The sequence below is a fragment of the Calypte anna genome, chromosome 3, assembly GCF_003957555.1.
Source record: "Calypte anna isolate BGI_N300 chromosome 3, bCalAnn1_v1.p, whole genome shotgun sequence".
NCBI classification, from domain to species: domain Eukaryota; kingdom Metazoa; phylum Chordata; class Aves; order Apodiformes; family Trochilidae; genus Calypte; species Calypte anna.
This window is the reverse complement of record NC_044246.1, coordinates 13,901,973-13,917,360: the sequence shown is the minus strand read 5'-3', so window position 1 is coordinate 13,917,360 and position 15,388 is coordinate 13,901,973. Positions and strand designations below refer to the sequence as shown.

The 15,388-nt window shown below is 56.1% G+C and overlaps 1 protein-coding gene across 6 annotated transcripts in view; it reads right to left on the bottom strand.

Annotated features, from left to right (window-relative positions):
• SLC29A1 (solute carrier family 29 member 1 (Augustine blood group)) overlaps positions 1-14,106 on the bottom strand; it is a 33,486-nt gene extending 19,380 nt beyond the window's left edge. For 2 of the 6 annotated variants that reach the window (XM_030447111.1, XM_030447112.1), the window contains exons 1-2: positions 13,752-14,106; positions 7,370-7,617 (exon numbers count right to left, since the gene is read on the bottom strand). The gene's annotated coding sequence lies outside the window, so the exon portion shown is untranslated. Of the gene's footprint in view, positions 1-2,394; positions 2,476-2,665; positions 2,734-7,369; positions 7,618-13,751 lie in introns of those variants that run through there. The other 4 variants (XM_030447113.1, XM_030447120.1, XM_030447115.1 and 1 more) reach the window with 4 other exon arrangements.
• Positions 14,107-15,388: the final 1,282 nt, after the last annotated feature.

The following is a 15,388-nucleotide window of genomic DNA, read 5'->3' as shown; positions in this document are numbered from 1 at the left end:
GCAAATGCCTGCAGCTCACCCCACAAAACGCACTGCACCGGATCTTGCTTGTAGCATACAGTATGAATTATCATGGATATGTGACCCAGAAAGCTGGCAGTCCTGCAGCCCCAGCAGCACTGGTCACAGGGCAGGACTAGGTGCTGGGGAGGCTCAGGAAAGAGCACCAATGGGGTCGGTGCAGAGCTGACAAGGACTGCAAGCAAACAGAGCTCTGCTGATAAAAGTGAGAGTTGCAGCTTCCTTAACACTTGCCAAGGACCTGGATGTTACGCTGGAGGAAAACAACTATGGTCTACCTCTGTCCTAAATAAAGTATCAGAGCCTGCTTGGTGGCTTCCCAAAGCCCCTGCCTGATGCCTTCTCCTCTGGAGAGGGCAGGGGCGTGTTCCTGGGCTCCCTCTGGCCCCAACAGGCTGGTCCCCAGCCCTGCCTCTGCCAGTAGGGCTGGGAATGAAGCCAGGCAGAGTGAGGAAGGTACAGTTTGAGAGTGGGTGAATGAGGCCTTTGTCCTCCACACCTTGGCTTCCCCCCAGAACACAACAAAGAAGGTGACAGGTCAGGCCAGGGCAAGAACAAAGCCCATAGCTCATCTGTAAGGAGGAAGAAGCCCATTAGTACCTCCCAGCCCAATATAATGAGAGCAGGGATGCCATGATGGGGAAATTATGCCAGCAGTTAATTACACAGCTTGGAGAGAAGAGGGACAACTGCATGTTGGAGATGTTACATTGCCCTGTGTGCTGGTACTCCATTTGCTAGCTCAGGCTGGAGTTGAATTTCTTCACCCTCTTCACTCCAGATTCCCAGTACAGCACAGAACATCACTTCTCAACTGTGCTAACTGGAAGGGAATTGCCAATCAGTTTGCAAACCATCCTCTGGAGCCTACGTTACAGCCCTTGGTGCCATACAGAAAATGCCACTGCCCTGTAGAGACCTTCTTGGTGACCCAATAGCAAACCTACCTTCTTTTCCAGGAGCAAAAAGGAAACAGTGGAAGAAGTGCTCTGGAGGGCACACATGTGGTGTCCACACCACACTGGCACTGCACCAGTGGCCCACAAGCTGCACTCAGACAACCAGCAAACCCAAGACAAAAGCATCCCTGCCTCGTCACATCCTGAGATAGCTTTGTAGTGAAGGCTCAAGGGAACCTGAGGCCATCCGGCAGCTTGCAAGAGGCTGGCTAGTAGAAAGGATGCTGCCAAGCCAGGATGAGGTGCAGAAGGGGAGTGGGATTTCCCCTGTCGGCATTCACATAAGTCCCTCAATTGTGTCGGCTCACCACAGGCAACTGAGGGGTCGTGGAGCTCCTTCCTGCTTCAGAGCAGCTGGGAAGTGCATCCAGCTGCGGTCAACAGCTGCATGAATTCCTCCTGCAGCCCCTAGCCCTGGGGAATCTACTGAGCTCAAGGATACAGGCTCACTTGTCTGTAATCCATAGCCCCAGGGCTTGGCCCCTGCTGCCTTCCCACACAGTCCGCAGCTCCAATGCCTGTTCCCGAGAGGCACATGGGAACGCTGGTGAGTACAGACAAGGACTGTATTATTCTGGCAGTATTAGTACCTAGCAGGGCTGTGAAGCTCAGATATAACTGGAGGCTCATCTTTAACTACAGAGGTGGTGAGTACAGCACAAAAGGGCTACAGACAGAGCTCTCAGTGCTCCTGCTTGGACCTGCTCTCTGCTAACAAAACTGGTTTGCTTAGGAATTGAAAGAAATGCTTATTGAAATCTTCCACAACATCCCACAGCCAGATGGGAGCATTTTCTTGAGCAGAACCTGGAGCAACCCCAGCCCAGCAGCTTTGCTGCCAGCCAGGAGGGCTCTTCCTCGCTGCATGCACAGCAGCACATGGCACCCAGACCACGCACCTTCCAGCGGGTCCCCACAACATGTGCCTGGATATGGCACCCCAGCAGCCACTGCTACACAGACACACAAGTGATGGGCAGAGATGTGCATCCCTGCAGCCGGAGGACTGCTGGCACAACCCCCTCGGTGGAGTCCAGCATCCCAGGTTTCCGAGCATCACCTCGCTTCCCATCCCCAAACCCCCAGGCTGGCTGCTCTGCTTCTCATCCCCAAACCCCAAGGCTGGCTGCTCTGCTTCACATCCCCAAACCCACATGTTCTTTCCACCCTCTTCCCCCGGCAGTAACTACGAAAAGAGGATTTGAATTTGTGAAGAAACCCGTTCGTCCTAAAGGGCAGCATCTATGCATTACCCTACCAGAGATGCGAACCACACGCCGCCTCCCCCTTAAGTTGCGGCTCCGGATCCTCTCGCTCCCACCGAGGCTCCCACCAGGTTCTTCACGCACCCGGCAGCTTTGAAACGCTGCTGAAGCCAAGTGAGCTGCAATCTCAGCAACTTTGGAGCCAATACCTTAAATACAGGCGCCCACCGCTGCCCCCTGCTCCTTGCCGGCTCCGACGCCTTCTGTCCCCGAAGCAGATGAGAAACCACCTCCTCCCTCCCTCCCCGCTCCGCAAACTCCTCCTCCTCGTTTTGCCGCCTTCAGCGCCACGCGGCTCCAGAGTGGGGGAGGCGGAGGGTTTTCCCTCTTCCCTCCTCTCCCCATCCCCAGAAGAGTGAAGGGAAAAGATGCGCCGAGACCCTTCACGGGCACCGGTACCCAGCCCACGGATGAACGCACCTGCCCCGCGCTCTTCCACACCGCTTACTGCTCCCGGACCTCCCTCCTTCCCTTCGGGCTTGCCCGCCCCTGGCTCCCTCCCTTTCCGCGCCTCCTCGCATCCTCAAGCCCGCCCCCCGCTCCGCAACCGGTGGAAGGGAGAGCAACACCCCTCCTACGCCCCGGCGGTACACCCAGCTCCAGGTTTTGCATTAATAACATTTACACCATTAGTAAATGTTACAGAACTGAAGGAGGCTATGCATGCTGTTAGGCTCTAAATCGAGTGTGAACTGGCCCCGTTTGCTAGGTCCATTGCTTGTTCCCCACACTGCATCCTAATCCAGGCAAAAACCCTCTCTGATGACAGTCACCATTTGTGTGTGCAAATATATATACATAAACTCGAGTTATGGAGACGACTGGAGACAGCTTTTTGCACTGTGCATTTATAGAATCATAGAATGCACAGTGTTGGAAGGGACCTGAAAGCATCTACTTCCAAACCCCCTGCCTTGGGCAGGGACACCTTCCACTAGACCAGGTTGCTCAAAGCACCATCCAGTCTGGGCTTGAACACTGCTTCATGGTAGTGTTATCTGGGAAGGCAGGAGATGTGCAGACTCCTCCGAAATTTAGCAATTTTCTTGTATCTATAGGACATAAGTATCTTGTGTATCCAAACGGCAGGCATGGATTCCAAGCTTTTTTTTTTTTTTTCAGGCTGCCCATCTCAAGGCTCCTATCTCTCCAGGAACAGTTATCTCCTCCACTGTGATAAAAGCCAGTTGTTTTGCTTACGTGCTAATGTGCAGGACTCTGGGTACTTTGTCCCTCAGCAAAAGGGAGGGAGTGCACCTGAATTCAACCTCATATCTGGGCAATTAAACAGTCTGTAAAAATCTTTTTTCTCTTGCAAAGGGTTTCAAGGTGCTTCCGCCAGGAGCACAGGGCCCTCCTCACGCTCCCCATGCAGTTACACGGTGTGGCTGCCAGCAGCAGCACCAGGAAGTCCCGGAAGCAGCTCTGACTTTGACTGCAGAAGTGTTTGCTATGTTAGTAGACAGCCTTGGAAAAGTCTCTGCAAACAGCAAACAGGTTCGTTAGAAATTCAAATCAGAAGTTATAACACCCCCAAATGCTCTAGCAGATTCCCATCCTCACAATCTCAGTGGGATGGTGTCTAACAGATATCTCCCTGCAGACTTCAAGCACCAAGCTTGTATTTTAAGACAGACCTGCCTAACACCATCATGTAAGCAAAATGTCCCCGAAGCCTTAGAAAAAGGCAATGGGGAAAGGGGTGAGACATCTACTGGTGCTTTCTGAGATGCAATGATGACACGGTGAAGTGTCACTCCCGAGGAAGTGACTTCTTTGCTGTCCTGCTTGGTTACCACCACTGATGCTGGATCTCTCCCTCTGAGCTGACAGTGTATTTGTTGCAGTTCTGGGTTCCTGGGGTTACACGGTACAGTGCGCTGACAACATGAAGTGAGCAGCAAATGTTCTCAGATAATAAGACAGAAGGTTGTTGTCTTAAATGTAAGATTCTTATCAGATCAAATTAAATTTAAAAGCTCCAGTCTTCAATTAAGCTCCTGCTGTGTCTCCAAGGCAATGACAGATTCAAGCCTTGGGCCTGCCTTTCTTCAGCCTATTTTCCCCAAGCCTTTCTGATCTGGAAGTTCATCTTGGTGAGCTCCTCTCCCTTCTTCCACCTCAGTATAAAGGAAAAGCATGAGTCAAGATCACTTCAAAATAAGACTGGGGGGGGGGAAAAAGCAAAACAGAAGAGCAAGTCTGCCTGCTTTGGGATGTCTCGCGTCATCTCCTTTCTGGCTTGAGATGTGCCACGCTGTCACCTACAGAGCCCTGTGAACTCCCATGGCAGTTCCTGGGACCTTGACACCGCAGAAACTTGAGCTCCAGGTTTCCTGTCAAGATGTCCATGCTTGCTGCTCAGCAGCACTGAGCTAAAATTTGAACAGCGCTAAGATTTTATTTTTCTATATAAGCTCCAGCTTTAGCACAGGCTAAAAGCAGTAAGAATCAATCCTCCAGGGACTCCCAAGTGCAGGGTCCAGACCAGCAGTGCCCAATCAAATCACCACTGTGGTTTGAGTAGCCAGGACAAGGCTCTCAGCATCATTAAGAGCCTCAGACCTCATTGGGAGGACAAATACCACAAAATTTACTTTTGAGTAGCTGTTCTGGGAAGTCTCCTCTTCAGGACAGGGAGGGTATAGCCACTGCCTCACCCCAGCAGCACGGTGCTTAACACTTATCACCAAAGTGTGGGATTAAATGTTCTCTAATTCACAGCTCTGGTCCAGTCTGCCCAGCCACTCCCAAGCACTGGAATCAACATCTCTCAATAGAGATGTCTCTCAGTGGACACAGGGGGTTTGAAATCCATTAGCACTTAACAGCATCACAGCCACCAGTGACCTCAGGCAGACAGGAAGCCAGCAGATAGACCCGAGGGGAGGTGAGGAGAAAAGCAGCTTCCAGCTCCTGAGTACAGCACAGGCCACCACTGTTTCTCTGCACAGGCTCATGTACCCACCTACCAATGACTTGTAGGGTGGGCTCTAATGCTGCCTGACTTCAGGCAAGCAGGAGACCTGGAGCAAGCAAGACACCATGGAGTGAGGAAGGCTAGGGCTGGGAGAGAGTGTCAATTAAATCCAGTCCCAGGTGCTGCAGGACAGAAGAGATTTCACCCCCAGGTCTGATCTCAGGAAAGGCATTTCAGCTCCCTGAGGAGCACATCTGTCCTCAAGAAAAATGCACAATCCTTGGCTGGCTTGATGACAATGCTGTCTTCTGGCTTAAGGGGCATGATACCTCCTCTGTGAGGCAAAGTGACAAATAATACAGCTGGTGACAACTCACTTATTGCCACACAAGCATAAGCCCTTGCTGAAGGGATGAGCTTCTTTGCTGCTTCTTGGCATGATGTGTTGCCCCCGAGGAGCCCTCTGCTCCTGAGTTCCTCTCATGTTATCATCTTGGCTTTTGCAAGTTTAACAACAAGCCTCTGAGATGAAGACAACAGCTACAAAACCGGTTTCTGCTCCAAACTGGAAACAGCTGGTGCTTTGCCCAGCACTGGTACTGAGCCCACCGCTGAAAGACATCAGTATGATGCACAGGGCTAAACCTTTCTCCCTTGCGTAATTTGGGCAAGGAAAAAAGCAGTCTCAAGCAGGGTCTAGGGGCTTGTTGCTCTCCATCTCTGAAGCAGCCAGCAGCATGGTGCCAAAATATGCTGCTGCTTGTTGGCAGGTTGCTGCGGTCCCCAGAGCAAAGGGAGAAGGCAGAGCTTTCCTGGAGGAAGGCAGCCAGCAAAGCCTGTTCCTTGAATAAGGCCAGGAGTCCCATGGACATACTCCCCAGGACATGCCAATGGGGCTCAAGCTGCTCAGCCCATCAGGTTTTCTTTCTGAAACCTCAGATATGTGCCACATTTCAACAATGTCACCTGGAGCCCAATTTGTAAGCTCTACTCAAAACTAGCATGTAACAGGCAGAATAAACAGGCAAAGTGCTTTCCTTTCAGATGCTTGCTGCCAAAACTTTTACAAAAGTAGCTTTTTTTTTTTTCCCTCCCCCTCCGTATCAATTCTCTGCTTCAGCTAAAGCAACAAAATCCAAAGGAGGAAAGCAAACAAACAGCTGGTTTGGAAAGCAAGAGGAAAAAGGAAGATTTATTCCAGGCTGTGGGTAATGCATCATATGAGCTGAAGGAATATTTTCCGTGCCTCTTGGGCAATGTTTGAGTTTTAGGGCCTGAGGAGCTAGGCAGCATTTGCAGGCACTAAGTGCTTCCAGGATCCTTTACACTTGGCACCCAGTCAAGTTTTCCTTGGAGACTTGCAAGCACTTTGCAACCATAAATTAATTAACCCACCAACCCTCCTCTACAAAGAGATTTCCCTTCCCCTCTAATGTGCCTGTGCTAGGAGCTGGGGAAATTGAGGCACAGTGAGGCGGTCAGTCTGCAACAGGACTGAATTTGGGGCTGGGGGGGCTACAAACCAACTAGCATTGCCTTCCATTGCAAAACCACCCTTCTCTTTGCAAGCATGACTCACGGCCACTGCGTTTCTCTCGATCTGGCACTGCCCACCCCTCCCCAGAGGAAGAGCTTCTGTTCCACCCCTCAGTGACATGGAGCTTGAGAAACAGAGAGCCAGTGTGCTCAAAAGGCCAAGCAGGCAGGCAGGAGTGGGGTGGCAAGCAGATTAGCTGCCATATCCAATTCTCTACACGTGTGACAGCGCAACAGCCAGGTTGGGAAAGGGGGAGAAGGGTCATTTTAATCAGTCACATAGAGAGAAACACAGAAGATGCTGGACCTCTGTCAAGTGCCAGCATGTTATTAAGCTATTAACCAATGGCTGAGAAAAAAACACTACATACTCCTGGGAATCCAGTTATAACAAGACTGCAACAATCCTGGATGTTTGATAGTCAACAAAGCATCTTAGCCTGTTGCTGAGATTAACAAATGTCTCAGGGACTGTTTTAATTTTGCTGTTCCCTCACTGGCCCTGGCTGACCCTAGAGCAGAGTTCTGGCTGATGAGCTTCTGCAGATCCTTTCTGGAGTTGGAATTCTCCTGTTGTTCCTTGCAGGGCTCCTGATGGTGACCCCTGGGGACCTTGGTGCCCTGCTCTATGTTTTGGGATGAGGTTTTGGGGTGGAGGTGATGCTCACCTGATGTCCTGAGCTTGGCTGAGATGAAGTGGGGAAGGCACGGGCAGTGATCTCCCAAGCTCCCGTGGCACAGAGATCCAGCTGGGCACGTCACCACACGCAGGGAGCCATGAAGATCTCCAGCACCCCTCTTCTTCCTCTCATGACACAACCTGCCAGGATAAAGTCAGGCAGCTGCCTGTGACTTCTTCCTTAGTGAAGTGCAGCAGGAGCTCGCTGCCAGCAGAGGAGCAGTCCTGGGTGAAAACCTGCAAAGACAGGCAGGGAAGAGGAAGAGCACTTGCTACTGATTGGCCCCACCACCTCCCCACGTTCAGCATCCCCCCTTGCTCGTAACACCAAGAGGCAACAGGGCCACACCAGTATCCCCAAAGCCCTTGCAGCTCCAGTGGGCAAATGGGCTGGAAATGGGCAGGGAAAGTCCTTGTGACTGCCTCCAGCCTGGTGGTGGGGCCATGGATGTTTTCCAGCTGAGCAAGCAGAAACAAACTCCATTGTACTCTGGGCTAGTACAGCCCAGTAAGGGGCACCCGTGAGGCTCCCAGGGGCTGGTGTTGAGTAGGGGGTCCAGCCAAGCTCCAGACCCTCTGAGAGTGCTGGAGGGGAGGGCCCGGTGCCCCGTGGGGCAACATCCTCTTTAGGATGTAGAAAATGGGTAACAAACCCCTCTGCCCAAGCCACTGCTGAGCGCCTCCCTTCATTGCCACCTCCTTCTCTTTCCCTCAGCAACCCCTCCCTCCTCCATTACCATCCCTCTGCCTCTCTCCCTCCCTGCACCAGTGCTGCTCTCTCCTCAGCTCCAGCCACCCATTTGCTCACTCTTACAAGCATTTACTGACTAATGACACTAATTAGTCCTGGAGCTGCTGGGTGGCTAGTTACTGAGTGACAGCCATGCAACCACCAGCCAAGGCTGAAGTATTACGCCTGCAGCAAGCAGTTTCCACCTGCCAGGGGCTGAGACTTGAGTAAACTCAAGACACAGTACAGGCTGCCACTCCTACTGGAGAAGCCAGGGCTATCCCCTGGCACAGTGACAGGCAGGAACGCCCTGCAGCATTCAGAAATGGTAGCCCCAGGGCACGGGCCATGCCGAGCACCCAATGTCACCCTGTCATGGTCTCATGCCTGGTGTCCTTGGCAGAGGATGGAGCTGGCATGGGCAGATGGAGCCACATTATAGTTAAGGTCATCCGGCCCATTGAAACAGTGCTGGTGGCACATCCTGCTCCTTGGCTGGCAGCACCAGCCTCCCGCGACGACGGAGCAGAGCCATTGAGGAAGGAGCTGGCTGGCACCCAGCCACCCTCGTAAAACACCACAGGAGAGCTGCGAGCAGCTGGGAACCAGGGAACCTGGCAGGAGAAAGCGGTGTTGAAGCCTCTGTGTGGTCCTGTTCCCCCACTGACAAAGCACATCCATGCCCCAAGCAGAGCCAGGTGCCCAGTGGCTCCCTGGATCTCCAAGCACCATCTAAAAGGCAGAAGAAGCTTTTCTGGAGGATGGTGGAATCCCAGCCCTGAGGGATTGCCTGAAGTTATGGCTCCCTATAGCCTCCTTGAGGCACTTGGTGGCAGCAGGCAGAGCCATGCTCTGGCTCTCAGGCAGTGTTGGTGTGGCTGGGGGCTGACTACCCTGTGCAGCAAGGCAGGGGCAAGGTGTCTGCCAGCTATCTCAGCCAGCCTGCTCCCCAGGAAGCCTCTGTAGCCATTGGCACCACACAGACCATGGCACATGGCCACCTGCAAAGAAGAGGGCTCCAAACATAGCCCCGGGAACTCTCACGGCTGTGCTGGCCCCAGTCTGTGCCTGACCAAACATTTGCTGGCTGGCGTGTAGGAATTCAGCTCTGTACAAACGTCTGGCACGGTTGACCAAATCCTGTCTGCAGATTAAGCCCATCCTGTCATGCTTTTGCCCTTAGGTGAATCGGCAGTGGAATTGTGGCTGAATGCTCCCAAACATCCCCCAGGGAGTTCTCCAGGAGGTCCTTTTCCCACAGCTTGCAACAGTACCAGCCGTTCATCATTTCCTCTCCTTGCCAGTCACGGTTCCGAAGGTTCCCAAGCCGAAACGCAGCCCCCAAGCCAGCCGGCAGAGCGCAACCATGGGACATCAAAAGAGGGGCAGGCCGAACCCACGAGCAGCACCCTGGGCCAGCACCCAGATATCCCTTGGACTGCTTTTCCTCCTCCCTCCCTCAGCCCCTCTGCAAAGTCTTCAGTAACACAGCACAGGGAAAATGAAACCCCGGGGGGGCGGCGGGTTCTGCGCCCCCCATCCACGGGGCAGGGGGACACCTGCAGGAGCCCCGTGCTCGTGCTGACGGAGGGGAATGGGTCTGACTGAAATTAGCCATTCCCGGAGGGGAGGCAGACGCTTCCGGACCCTTCCTCGCTCGCTACAAAGCCGCCTGACCCCGCGAGGGGCTCCGCTGGGACCCTCCCCGCACACTACGGCGCAGCAGCAGAGCACCCGCAAACTCATCGCCGGCAGCCGCGCGTGCCGGTGCTGCCCCCTGCCGGCGCCACCCGGGCATTGCCCCCCCTTTCCCTCTCCCCCGGTACGGTGCGCAGCGGCCCCCGGGGGGGGGGGTGGGCGGCCGACGGCGGTGGGCTCCCCCCCTCTCTGCCCTCCCCTGGCCGGGAGGCACGGGGAGCCCACGAGGAAGGGTTTAGCCGGCCTACAGGCTTAAGTGGCTCCGCGGCATGTGGGAGGGAGGGGGGGAAGGGCGGTGAAGAGCAGAGGCAGCAGCGTGCTCCCAAAAACGGGGAGCTGATGGTTGTGGGGATGAGGACCTGGCTTTTCCTGAGCTGGGAATCATCCCGAGCCCCTCTTCGGGCAGGGAACTAGGGTAGGACAGGCAAAGGTCTGAGCTCTGTGATCCCCAGGCCCACGGTGAAGATGAAGAGGCAATGAGCTGGAGAAAGGACGTAGGGGCACCACCTGCCTTGGGAGCTGTGTGTGCAAAGTGGGACTGGGCACCCCAAAGCGTGAGCAGTGATTTAGAGGGTTTCTTGTGCATGCTGCGCCAACATGCAGGTCTGCTGCAGAGTGGGGGCTGGGGATAAGCGAGAGCCATGAAATTTTGGGGGTAATGAGAGAAGTCCAAGGGCAGAAGATCCAGCTCTCGGGTTGAAAGCAGTGGAAAGGAGCAGGAAAACGGTTGCCTGTAGGCAACACCATGGACAAGGTGTCTGGAAGCAGATTTCAGGGTCCTGCTGTCACCTTAGGATGAGGACACATAAGGACAAAATACAGTGACAGTCACTTTAAGCATGAGACCTGTCCTGTGGGGCTGTGTTCACAGCTCAACTGCAGGCCACAGAGAAAGGGGTCCCCTGGAAACCCTGAGTCTCGCAGGGATGGGATGGGACAGGGAAAAGCACAAGGTGCTCCTCCGTGGCACAGTTCATTTCTCATAAGGCAGCTTGCCTGTTTTCTCCCCACCACCCTGGGCTATAAGGCATCCAGGAGCACCCTTGTACCTCTGCTGCAGGGACAGCTTCCTGGGGGCTCATGGCCTGAGACTGACTCCACAAATCCATCTTCAGCTGGTGGGACTCCCAGACAGTCTCCAGGGAAACACATTCTGCTCTGCTAACACTGTGACCCAGACCCAGTTGAATCTTTTAGGCAAGCCAGAAGGGGAAAGTCAGCCCTGACAACAGTGGTGGCAAGCTTCCCACAAAGACCCCCATTCTGTGGAGAAGCTGCAGGCATCACTTACCCCCTGCCTTCTCCACCCTCCCCACAGGACCTGCCACCTCCACTGGGTGCAAGCAGGTAGAAAGCTTCATCTGGTTTTTGATAGTGCTGTGTCCTGGGATGGCAGAGTTGAGAAACTTCTCAGCAGGGCTGTGCTACTGCTAGTCCTGCTTTGTAGCTGCAGTCACAGAGGTGCTGGGTTTCCCATAAAAAAAAAAAAAGCTTCCTCAAGAAGAAAAAGACCTCCACAAAAGCCTGACCCCAGAGTGGCTCATTGCTGCTGGCAGCTCAGTTCAGGGCTGCAAAATCTGACACAGGACAGGCTGCTCCACTGCTGCCACCAGCCTTCCCCATCCCACTGCTTCCACTGTTGGCCAGCTCGTCTTCAGGGATGCTCCAGCTGCTCTTGGCAGTGAGCAGTGGCTCCTTATATGTCTGTGTGCAAGACAGCCAGTACTGCGTGAGCAAGCCATCAGAAGCATTTGGCCATGCTCCTCCACTACATCCTCCATCATCTCTCCTGCACAGGCCTGGTGACAGTGACAGATGATTTTCACCACCTACTACAACCTAGCTGTGCCAGCTTCCCTCACTCCCTACTTTTCTCCATACATCGCAGCCCTTACAGAGCCCGCTCCATCTCCAAAGCAGCACCGGGGAATAGGAAGGATAGGAGCAGTGAGCAGCAGCGGGGAGCCCCTTTCCTCACTGCTCCTGTGAGACCTTTAGTGGGGCAGCAGAGCAGCTCCATGACCTTAAGAGGCCTCACAGATACAGGGGCAAGGGCCATGCCATGAACCCTGTGCTGCCTGTACCTTCGTCTCTCTCTGTCCCCTGCATATGAGATCAGGCTCCTGCAAACAAGTCTCAGGCTAAGGCTCAGGTCCCAGGGGCAGCTGGGACCTCTGCACAGGGCCAAATCACGCCGCGGACAGCTGGTGAGAGGCACCTGGGGAGGAAGGAACTGAATGGGGAATGATGCAAGGGTAGAAGGCAGGCTCCTGGCTCTCAGCGGCCAGCCTACAAATAGAAAGAGCACGAGAGAGTGCCTGCCTATGGGGACAAAGGGTCTGTAAGAGGCTGACAGGGCTAGAGAAGCAGCTGTGGCAGGGAGGTGAAGGGTGGCACAGCCCCAGGGCCTCCAGGAACAGTAAGGACTGCTCAGTGTGTCCCCTGCAATGCAAGGAACCCTAGGGGTCATACAGCAATATATGGGGCTGGTGGAGTGGGGAGGTAGCTAGGGCTCCAGGAAGGCTGGAACCAACACAAGAGGGTGGCAGGAGCTGGCAGAGGTGTCCATGTCAGTCCTTGGGTGACATCCTCATGGACAGGGTAACGAAACACCCTCTCCAGCTGGTGGTGGGAGGATGGAGGCATTTGCTCCCCCATGGCACTGTCCTGATGCCAGCCATATATCCTGGGACACAACCTCTGTTCAGCACCAGGAAGGCTCCCGAATGGAGAGGGGAAGGCAGCAGCACCCACTATGGGCAGGAACTGGGACCAAGCACACTGGGGTCAAAGAGCTGTTGGACAGCCTGTCACACCCCAGCACCCCAAGCCCAGCGGTCCTGCAGAGGTGCTGGGGCTCCCCTGTACTGCAGCCACCACCACTGCCAAGGTCCCCACGCTGCTCCAGCACCCACCCATTCCCGTGGCAGCAGGCACCAGCCCTTAACCCCATGTCCTGTTTACACCCTGTGGCTACCGTCCCCAGCATTTTGGCCTGCACGACCCAGCCCGTGGGACACAACGCAGGGAGCTCCTGCCCAGCCCAGGCTGTCCTGGGACAGCCCGGGACAAAGCCACGCTTGCTTACATGTTTTTTTTTCAGGAGCTGGCAAGCTCTTTCCCGCGGTGCCGGCTGACAATGCAGGATCCCACACCGCTCAGGCAGAACGCTGCCAGCAATGCCGGCCTGGGGCTGGCCAAGTCCTAGCGCGCTGCCTGCCACGTCAAGGACACAGAGCAGACAAGTGCAGGACAACCCTCACCACAGCCCAGGGCGAGGCGCGGGCACTGCAACCCGGCGCTCCACCCCTGCCTCGCACCCCGCTCTGCCCCGGGGCAGTGCTGTTAAGGTGAACTTGTTTCAGCACCCCAACTGTGGCGGCCACACCTGCGAGAAAGATGCTGCTGGGGTCACTCTGCTTGCCGCAGCCCTGGCACAGGGATGCTCCGTGCTCTGGCTTTTCCCAGTGCTGGCCTTTCTGCCCCAGCGCCCTCGTGGAAACCCTACCCCAGCGGGACCCTGCCCCAAGAGGGGGGCATTGTCGTGCTGTGTGTGAGTTTGCCCAGACAAGGAGGGCAGGGTACGGGGCAGCCGGCCTCACCACTGCTGTTCCCCCCTTCCACTCCCCCCTGCAGCAGCGCCAGGCTCCGAGCCTTCCTTGCAGCCACGGGACTGGAAAGTCCCAGCTCCTGGCTGGGTTCACAGACCTGTCTCCCCTGGGCTGGGAAGGGAGAGAGGTGGTGGGTGGTGGCTGCGGGAGCTCAGCACAGGCCCCCAGTTGCAGGATGACCTTGCGGCAGGACTGCCGTGCAGTCAAAACAGGGAGGAAATCCCTGCTTGGCAGGGGAGGTTCAGAATCGGCCCCTCTCCCTGGTATCCCGAGCAAGGTACAGCAGGGCCAGCGCTTGCTCCTCTCATCCCCTGCCTGCACCCTGCCCTTACCTTGAGGGGTCAGGTCCTCCGGTGCCAGTCGGTGCTGCCTGCAGCGTCTTCGCTGCCCGGTGCCACGCGGGGCCGGGTTTTCCCGCGGCGGCGGGAGCGGGGTGCGGAGGCTCTGCAACCGGAGCGGGTTTCAGAGCCTTGGCGCTGGCTGTGGCCAGCTGAGCACGGCTCCCGCTGGCTCAGCAGGTGGAAGCCGCATGCACTGGCGGATTAGCAGGGGGGGAAGTGGCTCCTTCCATGGAACTGCAAGCGGGATTCGTCAGCGGGTTGCAGCGGGGCCGAGCGCCAAGACGAGGAAGAAGAGAGGGGAGGCTGCGGGTGGGCGACTGCCCCTGCGGGACAATGCAGCTTATGCAAGGGGTACGGCCCTGGGCACCTAGAGTCGTGCTGGAGGTGCCAGCGATGTTTCTGGGATGGGGACACCTCTCTGGTGGCACATGCTGCTGTGCTGGACTTGGGCCATGGGGAACCCATGGTGAGACCCATGGTGGGCCCATGGCAGGTCTCCATCGGCCCCCTTGGAGCTGGCGGGGAGCCCTCAGCACCCACTGCCCCCTGCGCCGGCCCCTCAGCTCCTCAGGAATGAACTGGCGCCTGCCACCGTCTGCTCTCCTGGTATGCGCGGCCGGAGCCACGAATGCTGTGCCTCAGCCTCCTTCCCAGCCGGATAGAGCTGGCCCCCTCCCAGGGCATCCCCCCCACCCCCCCAGCCCTAGCCATCTCGCCTCTTCCCATTAAGGCAGCGCAGGCAGCCGAGTTTCGGTGCTGGAGGAAAACAGGTGCTGCAGCCAAGAGTAATGGAGCCGAGCAGAGGGCGGGGAGACGCAGGGGGAAGCACAAAAAGCACACCCCCGCACAGCAGCACCCTTCGTCGGCATTTCCTCCCACCCACTCGCTGGGAGCACGGAGAAATCCCCTCTGCAGATAACATTGCAGAGGTGTGTCCCCCGGGGACACCACGGGAGGTAGAAGGGGTGGCAGGAGCAGCACTGTACCCACATTTCTCCTCTCCCTGCCTTTGCTGCAGAGCTGGGATGCAGCCAGCACTTCTATTTTAAGCCCCACAGTGCGGATGAGGAGGCGAGGGGTGTGTGCAGCCTCGCCTCGTCGAGGCTGCTGGGGAGAGGGCCTGCTATGTATGGCCCCTTGAAACTTCCTCATCTCACCCCAGGGCTAGTGCATGTTCCGGGTTACTCTGGGCCAGCTGTGCTTTCCCCTGCCCAGCACAGGCAGGAACCGGGGCAGCTGAAGCCAGCGTAGAAAAAGATCTGGGATGCAGGAAGCCACACTCCCCTGCATGCTCTCCTGGCCTCCTCCATGGCACACAGCATCTGCCTGCTGTGACCTGGGTCAGGGACCATCCTGCAAGAGAAGGGCAGGCCAGGCCTGCAGGGCTGTGTGGCCAGGAGCATTTGCTCTGCAGGCAGCAGGGGCTTGGCAAAGAAAAGGGGCCCAGATGCTCCCCCTGGGATTAGCTGTGCTGGGTGCAGCCAAAGAGGAGCCATGGGACCACACATCCTTATGAAAAGCACCAGATGTCTCAGGCTGCTCCATGAGCAGGACCCACTGCAGGGCCCCCACCTCATCTGAACCTCTTGCCCCCCACCCCTTAGCAGAGTCCCCATCCTCCTGCTCCA